Source organism: Nomascus leucogenys, chromosome 14 (genome assembly GCF_006542625.1).
Source record: "Nomascus leucogenys isolate Asia chromosome 14, Asia_NLE_v1, whole genome shotgun sequence".
Classification (NCBI taxonomy): Eukaryota; Metazoa; Chordata; class Mammalia; order Primates; family Hylobatidae; genus Nomascus; species Nomascus leucogenys.
In genome coordinates this window covers 81534826-81545783 of record NC_044394.1, presented here as the reverse complement: position 1 = coordinate 81545783, position 10958 = coordinate 81534826, and the positions used below count along the sequence as shown (strand labels likewise).

Here is a 10958-nt window from a genome sequence, read left to right as displayed (position 1 = left end):
CTAGTATTTCATTAATATGGATGACACCCTCCATAGGTTATTGATTTGATATTGACAACAATACCCTTCACACAAGAGAGAGAGGTTAGAGAATTTGCCCAAAGTCAAGCAGCTGGGAAGAGGAAAACTAGGCTGTGCTCTCCCTAAATCTCATGCTCTACTATATTAGGGAGGACTCTGGCAGATGGCACATCCTGATTATTTGAAAGTCACCAATATTTTTTAAAATTGCATAGATAATTAAGGTTAGTTTATCCAGAATTCTAATAATTGCAGCACATGTCCATAAATCTCTATTACAACCACCTGAGATTGGCCATCTGGTGCACGTGGAAAAAGCCCAGGTATAGACACTTTGGATCCTGGATTTCCCTTGTACTGGCTGCTACCTTGGATAAGGTAATTCTCCTCTCTGAGGCTCCTGTCAGCTTCTGAGGATTGCATGGGACAGCACGTACCAAATTACTGCACACGGAGCCTGGTGTACACTTAAGCACACGAGATGTGTCAAAGTTTTCAAAAACATTGCCAACAAGGCATCAATTATAAAACTTGCTGCAGAGTGAGCTGATGTTGTGCCACTGCATTCCAGCCTGGGTGACACAGTGAGGCTTTGCCTCAAAAAAAAAAAAAAGAAAGAAACACCAAATAGACAACTTGCTGTGGAAATGGGCACTGTTGTTCTTAGAAATGTGACAATAGGGAAGTTACAACTACCAACTCGCGTTAAGGGAAATGAGTGACCTGCCACCTACATGGAGTTGGTGAGGTTTTGCTGAGAAAGTCACTCATGAAGAAGGCAAAATATAGTTAAGACAAAATGTAACCATCTATTGAGATAAGGTAAAAACTGGAAATAGAACTTCGTTAAAGATCTTTCAAATAGAGGAGAATGTGGTGAAAACTGCAGTTAACATTTGTTAACAGTGTGATCTTCGGGTTCAGTTTATCAGTAACCTGGTTCCTGTCTCTTAACTGATAAAGAAAATGGGAGGTTTTTAAAGAGAGGGTGGCTTTTGTATTTAGTAAAGCTATAAAGCTGTTAGAGAAATTGGCTTTCCGAGTTATGAAACTGTGCAGAAAGTTGAGGAAGAAAGAACTCAAGTACAACCCAATGAGGGTAAGTGCCTTTGGGGTGTTTTTCAAAAATACTTTTATCTCAAAGGGAACAAAATTTTCACATACAAATTTAGGTCATTATAACAATAATATTCATTGTTATATTATTATAACATTATATCATAATTATATTATAACATTATATGTTATAATAATATATTATATATAATATATAATACATAATAATGCTATAACATTATAACAATTATGTATTATATAATACATTATATATTATATATATAAAATATATAATATATATAATATATTATATATTATATAATATATATAATATATTATATATAAATTTATATTATATATAATTATTATATATTATATATTATATAATTACATATATTATATATTATATAATTATTATATATTATATATTATATAATTATATTATATATTATATATATTATATATAATATATTATATATAATTATATAATACATATATATATATTATATATAAATTTATATTATATATAATATATATATAATATATAATATAAATATATATTATATAATACATAATTGTTATAATGTTATAGCATTATTATGTATTATATATTATATATAATATATTATTATAACATATAATGTTATAATATAATTATGATATAATGTATATATAATATATATACATATAATTATAACATTATAACAATAATAATCATTGTTATCAATTTTGCTTGTGAGAAAAGTAGTATTACCAATGGGAAAATCATTGTACAGATTGATGAAATCCCTTGAAATCTTGTTTGTGTAATACGGGACTTTGGTCTAATGTGTTGGAAAAGACATTAGTTGTGGTTGACGGTAAGAAAGGATGGGAGCTTTGTAGTACACACATAAACTGCTCATATTCTGGAGTTATTCTTTCTGAAATCCACAAAATCCAGCAGTGTAATCTACTCAGACGGAGATGAAGGAAAAAAACAAAACAAATGAAGCAAGAAGCTGTTGGCCAAAAGGGGTGAGGAAGCAGGGTCGTACCCATCTGCAAGAAGAAAACAGAGAAGGGATATGAGGGGGGTGGATATGTGGATATGAGAAGGCCCTCCTGAGTAAGGGCCATTGTTTCTGGAGGGGTGGGGAGTGAACTACTGATGTAAGTTCAAGTTTGTTGCGGGTGCCTGCTTTGATCCTCTGCTTGGTGGCTCCATTCTTCTTCTCTCTGAAGGCTACTTCAACAGAGGGTGCAGAGGTAAACATGGCAGAACTGGCCCCCAAAGCTTTATCCACTGAATTTCAGTTTTTCCTTATAATTTCTTCCAGGCATAAGGAAATCGGAGGCATGTTTCTGCCTGGCTATTACAGTTCTCCTACTAGACCCTGAGGCCAAACTATTCACATGCCATTGTTCCTGAATACCATTATGGACATGGTCATCTCATTTTGGCTATTCCATGCATAGGGTTGGAGACAGAAAGCTCTGGACTAATGCAAATCTGCATTTAATCCCTGCTCTTACACTTACTTGTTGCATGACATTAGGCAACTCATCTATGTCTTTAAAACTTGGGTTCCTTGCTTACAAAGAGGTGACTAGCATATTAGTACTAATATCACGTTCAGAGGGTGGTTTCTGAAGGTTAAATGGGTGTAAGTGTTTAGTGCATTACTCAGCCAGCAGTCAACACTTAATGATGTCAGACCTCATCATTGTCCTTATTTTTTTTGTTCCCCACTCTGGGAACTTTTATCTCTGCACCCTGTAGATATGCTGCTGTGACTGCTGACTTGAATGTTACAGGATCCCCAGTAAGATCTGGGGTTCTCTCTGTTCTTGAATGCATTGTTTAGGTGAGGAGATTGATTCCAAGTTACTTTTCTACTTGGGTGCCTCTGTGTTTGGAGATGTGGCCACATAGCTCAAGTGTATGTGGGGTGTCTTTGGTTTTCAGATACCTGTTTTTCATCCAGGAGAACTCTTCATCTATGTCCTTTAAAATATTTGTCCTATAATCACAAGGGTTTATATTTCTCTGCCCACTCCTCCATACTTCCTGGTTTTCTGGGAGTGCAGAGGCAGACAACTGCAAAGGAGAGCCCCCAAGGATTTGGGTGATGACTTTGAGCCAGGCTGACATCCATGTCCAAGGGCAAATGCAGTCTGGTTGGGGGGATACAATGCAGGAGTCTTACAACAGTGGGGATATCAACATTGTGGGAGCATGCACGTGTGTGTGCATGAGTGTGTGTGTGCGCTTGTGCTTGCATGCGCGTGCATGTGCAGTAGGGTCCTACTACAGGTTGGTGGAAAAGATCCCTCTTGTTCTAGAACAAAAATCTAACAGCAACCAAGAGTCCAGTTCCAAGAAAGAGAAAGGAAAGGGCTAGTTAGGCAGGGCATCTGGATTCTGAATAGGGGCTGAGGCCTTGGCTCAGACACAGAGGAGAATGGAGAAATGGGGTGATGACAGAGACATCTTTAAAATATTTGTGGGCCAAGGGTAGGATGGCTCCAACTTGTCTGGGATGTAATTGTCCTTAGCACACTTGGAATAACATAGCAGCAACAGCAGCAATCGACACTTACTGAGACTGCTATGTGCCAGACCCTGAGACAAGCACTTTCCACACACCACATCCTGCTATTCTTATGATGGTAGTGCTGTGAAGTAGGGATGAAACCAAGTCCTTGCTGACTCCAATCCTGTACTTCCAATCAATGCTGGTGAGGGCCCCAGGCCCCCTGTAGCAAGACTAAACATGGGCATGTGTGTGGCTGGGCTGAGTCTGTGGGATTGGCTCTGGAGTTGGGTGTGTCTGAGCCCTGGGTAGAAGGGGATGCTATCCTAATGGAAAAACACAGAATAAAGATGGTGTCCACCAAGATGTAAATGAGATTTAGAGAAGACTTGATAACTTATCAGGTGGGTGGGTAGTCTTGAATTTCAACAACTGCAGATCCTATCTAAGACCACTTTTGTCTTGTGACAACTTAGTTAAACATGACTTTAGTGTGGATATCAGTGGCTAATTTTGAGCCCATTCTATGATTGGAACGAAGACTTCCCTGTCATAGGTGAGCGACAACTATCTGGTCTGGTGGTATAGGGGTAAAATAATTTACTAAGACAGTTGTAGATAAAGAAAGGCAGATTTATTAGAGAAAGTATGAAAATACATTACAAGGTTGCAACGGGCAGCACAGCCAGAGAGGAGCTGACTGCAAAGAAACAAAGGCTTGCTGGATATTTATAGGATAGTTCCTGGGCTCCAGGGGGCTATTTGCAGTACTGATAATGCCAAGGTTGTAGTGAGCTAACTTGCAGGTGTCTGGTGATAGTTGGGTGCAGGAAGATTCTGAGTTATTTGCTCAGAAGAGCTGTGTGTCCTGGGCCACGAAGAAAGGCAAATTTATAGTTTATCTGCTTTCTCTCTTTGCTTTCCCTTGGTACTGCTAGTCTGACTTTTTTCCCCTAATTAGGATTCTGCACATCCTATGCCTTCCTCTCAGGAGCCTTGCAGTCAAAGTGTGATGGAGTGTCTGAGGGCCGAGTCATTGAGTAATGGGGCCTCTGCCCTCTCAGCCCCACTGCCACCCAACTGAGGTTCCCTGGATGGGGGTGTATGCCATGGGGAAAAGGAATGGGATGATGTGGATCCCCCTGGGGTTGCAGGTCATCCTCCCAAATCCCCACTCTCCCTGTCTACCCACAGGACCAGTCAGCATTTCTGTAATTCCTCTTCACTCTGGGGCATTATGATCAGAAAATATCATGTACCTTTTGCTGCAATCTTGGCTGAAAGAACCCCACACTATGCTTGAATGTCTTTGATTCACCATCTGAGCAGAGACCTCAGACTATAAAGAAAATCAGAGTCTCTTGATGCCCATGTTCAGAAAAAATTTTCTTGGATTTCATGACTCTTTAGGAACAGTGAGCTTATGGGTGAAGACCAAGAGTTTAGTGAGAAATTCCCTCATCATTTTTCTCTTCTTGAGCAAAACCTTGTCTGATTTGGGGTTGTAGTGTTCAAAATCATTTTCTTTTCACTTCACCTTTTTTTCTTAAATAGTGGTTTCTGGAAATCTGAGCTGCTTTGTGCTCTCTGACCAGTCTGTGCCAGATCATGAACGTACACACCAACTCTCAAGACACCAGAAAAATCACCCTTTAGAGGAATTATCTAGAAAACTAGCCCCCATGCAAAGTGAATAACCTTTTCAAAATATAATCTACATTAAGATTTTTGAAACTAACACATTCCTCGATCATAGCAACCAAATGAATTACTTAAAGTGGGTTTGGTTCCTGCTTTCATTAAGGGAGTATTTTCAGGAAATTAGAGGTCTAATGTAAACGTGGCTCCTTTTGGTTTTTCCATTTTCTTTGTCTTCAGGCTGTTTGCTGCCACTTTCATCCTCCCCTTATCTCAGTCTGCCAGTGATGGTTTGTGCCTCTGGTCGCTGGGTCAGATCCAGGGCTAATTCACTCACCTCTGATTTCTAGTTCCACCCTTATGATGAAAGCATTCTTAAATCTGATATTCACATAAAAAAGGATTTGATTGTCTTTGGCATGTCTCTGCAGTTAGTTAATCATGTCTTGAGCACAGAAAAATGGAAAGAAAATGGAAATAAGATTTCTTTAATAGGAAGAGTCCTGCTAAGACTTGTCTGTCCCTGAGCTGAGATATGCTAATTTACCTTAAATCTTTCCATAAACCACATTCCAAATTCCAGTTTATAAATCTTTATCCTATTTCTCAAACCTCATCTCATACTTTTTATGTAATCTGGTGGGCATAGATATTCTCTCAGTGAATCTGAGGAAATCTGGAATGACCAAGGATCTAAAATAAGTAACACAGTTGCTCATGTTCCTGGGCCCTATGGTAGAATTTCCTTCTTCAGAGAAGGGGAGAACAAGGTAGATAAAGAAAGGAGCATTTCATCTTGCAGCAGCTTGGAAGATAGCTGGGAGTTTAATTTTTATATATAAAAAAGCAATCAAACCATCCAATACAGCCCATTTTCAACCAAAAGTATTTCAGAATTACCTGGAGATTTATCTAAAATTATGTAAAAATTACCTAGAATTACCTAAAAAAATTGTACTATTTCATTTCCCTTCTGTTACTTGATATGGATACCCACCTACTATTTATTAGTAGTAGATACAGACTATTTAAGAGACAAAATATTATATTCCAAAAAGTGTGACCGTTAGAAACCAAAATTCCAGAGAAGAGTTCTTTGTAATTGGCAAGGTTGGCTCTGATTGAGTGTCAAACTTCCTGTACAATGATGGATCAACTTAGAAATTTGATTGATTCAAAGCATTTTGAAATTGTACAACTCTCCCAGCAATTGTATTATTTACATGTCTTCTTTTATTATTTTCCATTGAATGATGTTTTCACATACACTTAGCTGCTTATAAGGGCAATATTTTAAAATCAGAGCAATTTCTTTAAAATTAAAATGTTTTGGCAGGGCATGGTGGCTCACGCCTGTAATTCCAGCACTTTGGGAGGCTGAGGCAGGTGGATCACTAGGTCAGGAGATCGAGACCATCCTGGCTAACACGGTGAAACCCCATCTCTACCAAAAATACAAAAAATTAGCTGGGTGTGGTGGCGGGTGCCTGTATTCCCAGCTACTTGGGAGGCTGAGGCAGAAGAATGGCATGAACCCAGGAGGTGGAGCTTGCAGTGAGCCGAGATGGCGCCACCGCACTCCAGCCTGGGCGACAGAGCCAGATTCCGTCTCAAAAAAAAAAAGTTTCAGCAGAATACATTTTAAAATGCACTGTAATTACCCAAACAATATTACACTGTTACAGATAGTTTAAGAATAATACTGGATTAAGAAAATGTGGCACATATACACCATGGAATACTATGCAGCCATAAAAAATGATGAGTTCATGTCCTTTGTAGGGACATGGAAGAAACTGGAAAACATCATTCTCAGTAAACTATCGCAAGGACAAAAAACCAAACACCGCATGTTCTCACTCATAGGTGGGAATTGAACAATGAGAACTCATGGACACAGGAAGGGGAACATCACACTCTGAGGACTGTTGTGGGGTGGGGGGAGGGGGAGGGACAGCATTAGGAGATATACCTAATGCTAAATGACGAATTAATAGGTGCAGCAAACCAACACGGCACATGGGTACATATGTAACAAACCTGCACATTGTGCACATGTACCCTAAAACCTAAAGTATAATAATAAAATAAAAAACAAATAAAAATAAATAAATAAAAAAAGAATAATAAAAAATGTAATTCATAAACTCACTCCTTTAATACAACAAACCTGATTAATATTCTATGTTCCTTAATAGACTTTCTCCAATGTATAGCTTTACAAAGTGGTAGTTGATGAGTAAATACAATTTGTGATTTTTTTTATATGAGAACAAACTCAATATGTAAATTACTTCATAGATTTTTAACTTATAAAAATTTTCTCATATCTATTATAAAAATAAAGAAAGGATTTGATTTCAGTAAGCGTACATTTGGAGAGAAAGTTGATCCTCATATAAACTCAACCATAGACCATTCAGTGTGTTGCAAGTTATAAATGCCATGGAGGAAAAAAATCAAGTAGAGTTAGGAAGATTGGGAGTACAGGGTTAGTTGGTCAAAGGGTTGGGGAGGATAGACCTCATTTAGAAAGTGGCAGACCTCATTAAGAAAGTGAGGGAGTGAGTCACACAGACACCTGGAGGAAGAAAATGCAAGAGAGGGTAAACAGTTGGAGCAACACCCTGAGGTGGGAGCAGGCTTGGGAGGCCACGCAACAGGAAAGACAAAAGTGCACGTGTTGTGTAGTTACGATTGGGGGTGTAGCAGGATATAAATCAGAGAGGTGAGGGGTGACAGATCCCCAGAGGGTCTTCTTGTTCATTGCAAGCAGTTTGGCTTTTGTTGGGTAAAGCAGAGGTTTGAAGAGAGGAGTAATTTGAAAGGATCACTCTAGCTTCTGCTTTGAAAATCAATTATAGGGGACAAGGGAAGGACCAGTGCAAAGGCTAGTGCAATAATCCAGGCAAGAGATGGCGGTAGCTTGCATCGGCAGAGATGGCCATGAGAAGTGGTCACATGGCTGAGTTCTGGCTATATTTGGAAAGCAGGTTCACTGGGACTTACTGGTGGCTTGGGAGTGATGTGCTGGAGAAAGAGAGGTGTAAGGATGCCTCCAAGGGTTCTGATCTGTGCAGCTGAAAAAAGATGAAGTTGCCATCAACCAAGATGAGAAGGATGGTTGGAAGAGCAGAATTTGGGAGAAGAACAGGGATTCATTCTTGACAGGTTAATGTTGTGATGTCTGGAATACAGACAAGTGAAGGCGTTGAGTCAGCAGGTGGACATGTGAACCTGAAGTTCAGGGGGAAAGTGTAGACGGCAGGTGTAACTGCAAGAGTGTAATCAGTATAGAGATGGTGTTTCAAACCAGTTAACTGGATGACATCATGTGGGGAGTGAGTGTGGACAGAGAAGAAAAGTGCTTCAAGGACTGAAACTTGTGGTGGAGAGAAGAGGAGATGTGAAGCAGTAGCCTGTGGGTCCTGAAGAAAGATGAGAAATTTCCTGAAGAAAGAGAAATTGCTCCACTTTGACAGAGGCTGCTTATAGCTCAAGGTAAGGGGAAGATGCAGGACTGAGGATTCCTAACCAACATGGTGGTAATTGGCGATATTGACAACAGCATAAAGACATCATAATTTAAACTAATTATTAACAAAATTGAAATTTAAAGAAGCAAGTAATGCAATGTTTCCAAAGTGGATTCAAATTCTATAATGTTATTGAAAAACAAACAAACAAACAAACAAAACAAGAAAAACAAAGAAAGAAGAGATTCTAAGGTAAAAGAATTTAAAAATAAGTAAATCAGCTCAGAAAACTCAGCAGGCTATATCTTCCTGGTGGTTAGAAATATATGCTTATTAAAAGGTTTCAAAGGTCCTTTGGGAACAGAACTTATTGCAATGTGTTTGGCTGTACATGTCTTACACTTTTTTTTTTAACTGAGGAGTCAATTAAAATATCCTGAAGTGACTGTCCATAGAACACATTTTGAAAACACAAATGCTGTATAATCACAAATATATCTCCCTCCCCTTTGCTAGTCATGGTTACCAAACTGCCTCTGCTAGCTAGGATACAACTCTTTCTGTTAACAAATATGCTTTGATGGAACAATTTTTTTTAGATACAAATATTGTCAATGAGAACAATTATTATACAGTGCAGTCACAGAAGGGAAACAAAAGAAAAGGAGGTGCAAGAAAGTGAAAGTAAATTTAGCCTTCACATTTAAATACATTTGATGAGGGGATAAAATGTACATGTAGGTGTGGATTTATGGGTTGTGTTTTTCAAACAATTACCAAATATTTATTAACCACCAACTCAGTGTAAGCTAGTACACTAGGTGCTTACAGTGATCCAGCAGGCTATAAGGCAGGATTTCTGCCCTTATAGAATTTTGGGATGTTTCCTCAGTATCTTTTGTATCTCTCTCTCTCTCTCTCTCTGTTTTTTGTGACACAAGATCTCATTCTGTCATCCAGGCTGGAGTGCAGTGACATGATCATGGCTCATCGCAGACTTGACCTCCCAGGCTCAAGCGATCCTCTTGCCTCAGCTGTCCAAGTAGCTGGGACCACAGGCATGTGCCATCATGGCAGACTAATTTTTAAATTTTTTTGTAGAGATTGGGACTTACTATGTTGCCCAGGCTAGTCTTGAACTCCTGGGCTCCAGCAATCCTCCCACCTCAGCCTCCCAAAGTGTGGGGATTACCGGCGTGAACCATCACTCCCAGCCCTTTCTTTTGCTTTGTTATTTTAAAAACTTTTCTCTATTCTCTTTCCATTGCCTTTTAATAAACTGTAAGAAGATATTCAAAACAAAAATGTCTTAATGTCAGTGGGTTAGGTTTTGTCCTGCATTATTTTCTTTTACCCCATGGTGGGGAAAAAAGCAAAAAACTGTTTGGTGCCTATACAATGCCTTATCGCACAGCTTCGGTTTGTGTTTACTCCAGTGTCATCTTTAAGGTGATGGGGCCAGTGCAGCTGGCCTGGGTCAGAACTCAGGGTCACTTCATGCCAGATGCTCACCACCTCTGCAGTGTTGTACGTGGAGATCCAAATTCATCCTTCAGGGAAGGATGAACACTTATTCTCCGGGATGTTTTACAGTGAAAATCAGAAGTTGCTCTATTGTGCCCTCATGGCCTAGCTACTTGCACTCTTTTGAAGATTTCACCTGGTCTCATGGGTTTAATTCATCTATACACTGACATATCCCAAATTTATATCTCTAGCCCAATATGTCTCCTGAATTTCAGAAGCAAATATTCATCCTACCGATGAGTTCACATCTCCGGTTTTATGTCTAATGAGGTGTCAAGCTGAATATGGCCAAAACTAGTGTAATCCTACTCTAAAACCTATACCACCTGCCATTTCCTCATTCAGTAACTAGCAACCCTATTTGACCAGTTACTCAGGACCCCAAACCTCTCTTGACTGCTCTTGTATCATTTCCATCAAGAAGTCCTACTAGTTCTACCCTCAAAATCTATCTGCATCCCAACCACGTCTTAACACCTGCACTTCCCCTCCCTGGTCATAGCCACCGTCTCTGTCTCACCTGGATACCTCATCCCTTGCCATTCTTAAGAGTATTTTCACACTCAGAGTGTTTAATACCTATGTCAAGTTAGAGGTCATGTCACTCCTCAGCTTGAAACACTCCAGTGGTCTTCATCACACTGAATAAAAGCCAAGGTGCTCAGGGTGACTCACTCGCAATCTAGTCTCTACCCCTCTCCAACCAGCTCTCACTGCTCTGGAG

General features: G+C 39.2%; 1 protein-coding gene across 2 annotated transcripts in view; it reads left to right on the top strand.

The window, feature by feature from the left end:
- The first annotated feature begins 1000 nt into the window (after positions 1-1000).
- IL1RL1 (interleukin 1 receptor like 1) overlaps positions 1001-10958 on the top strand; it is a 34952-nt gene continuing 24994 nt past the window's right edge. For both annotated transcript variants that reach the window (XM_030827165.1, XM_030827166.1), the window contains exon 1: positions 1001-1120. The gene's annotated coding sequence lies outside the window, so the exon portion shown is untranslated. The remainder of the gene's footprint in view (positions 1121-10958) is intronic.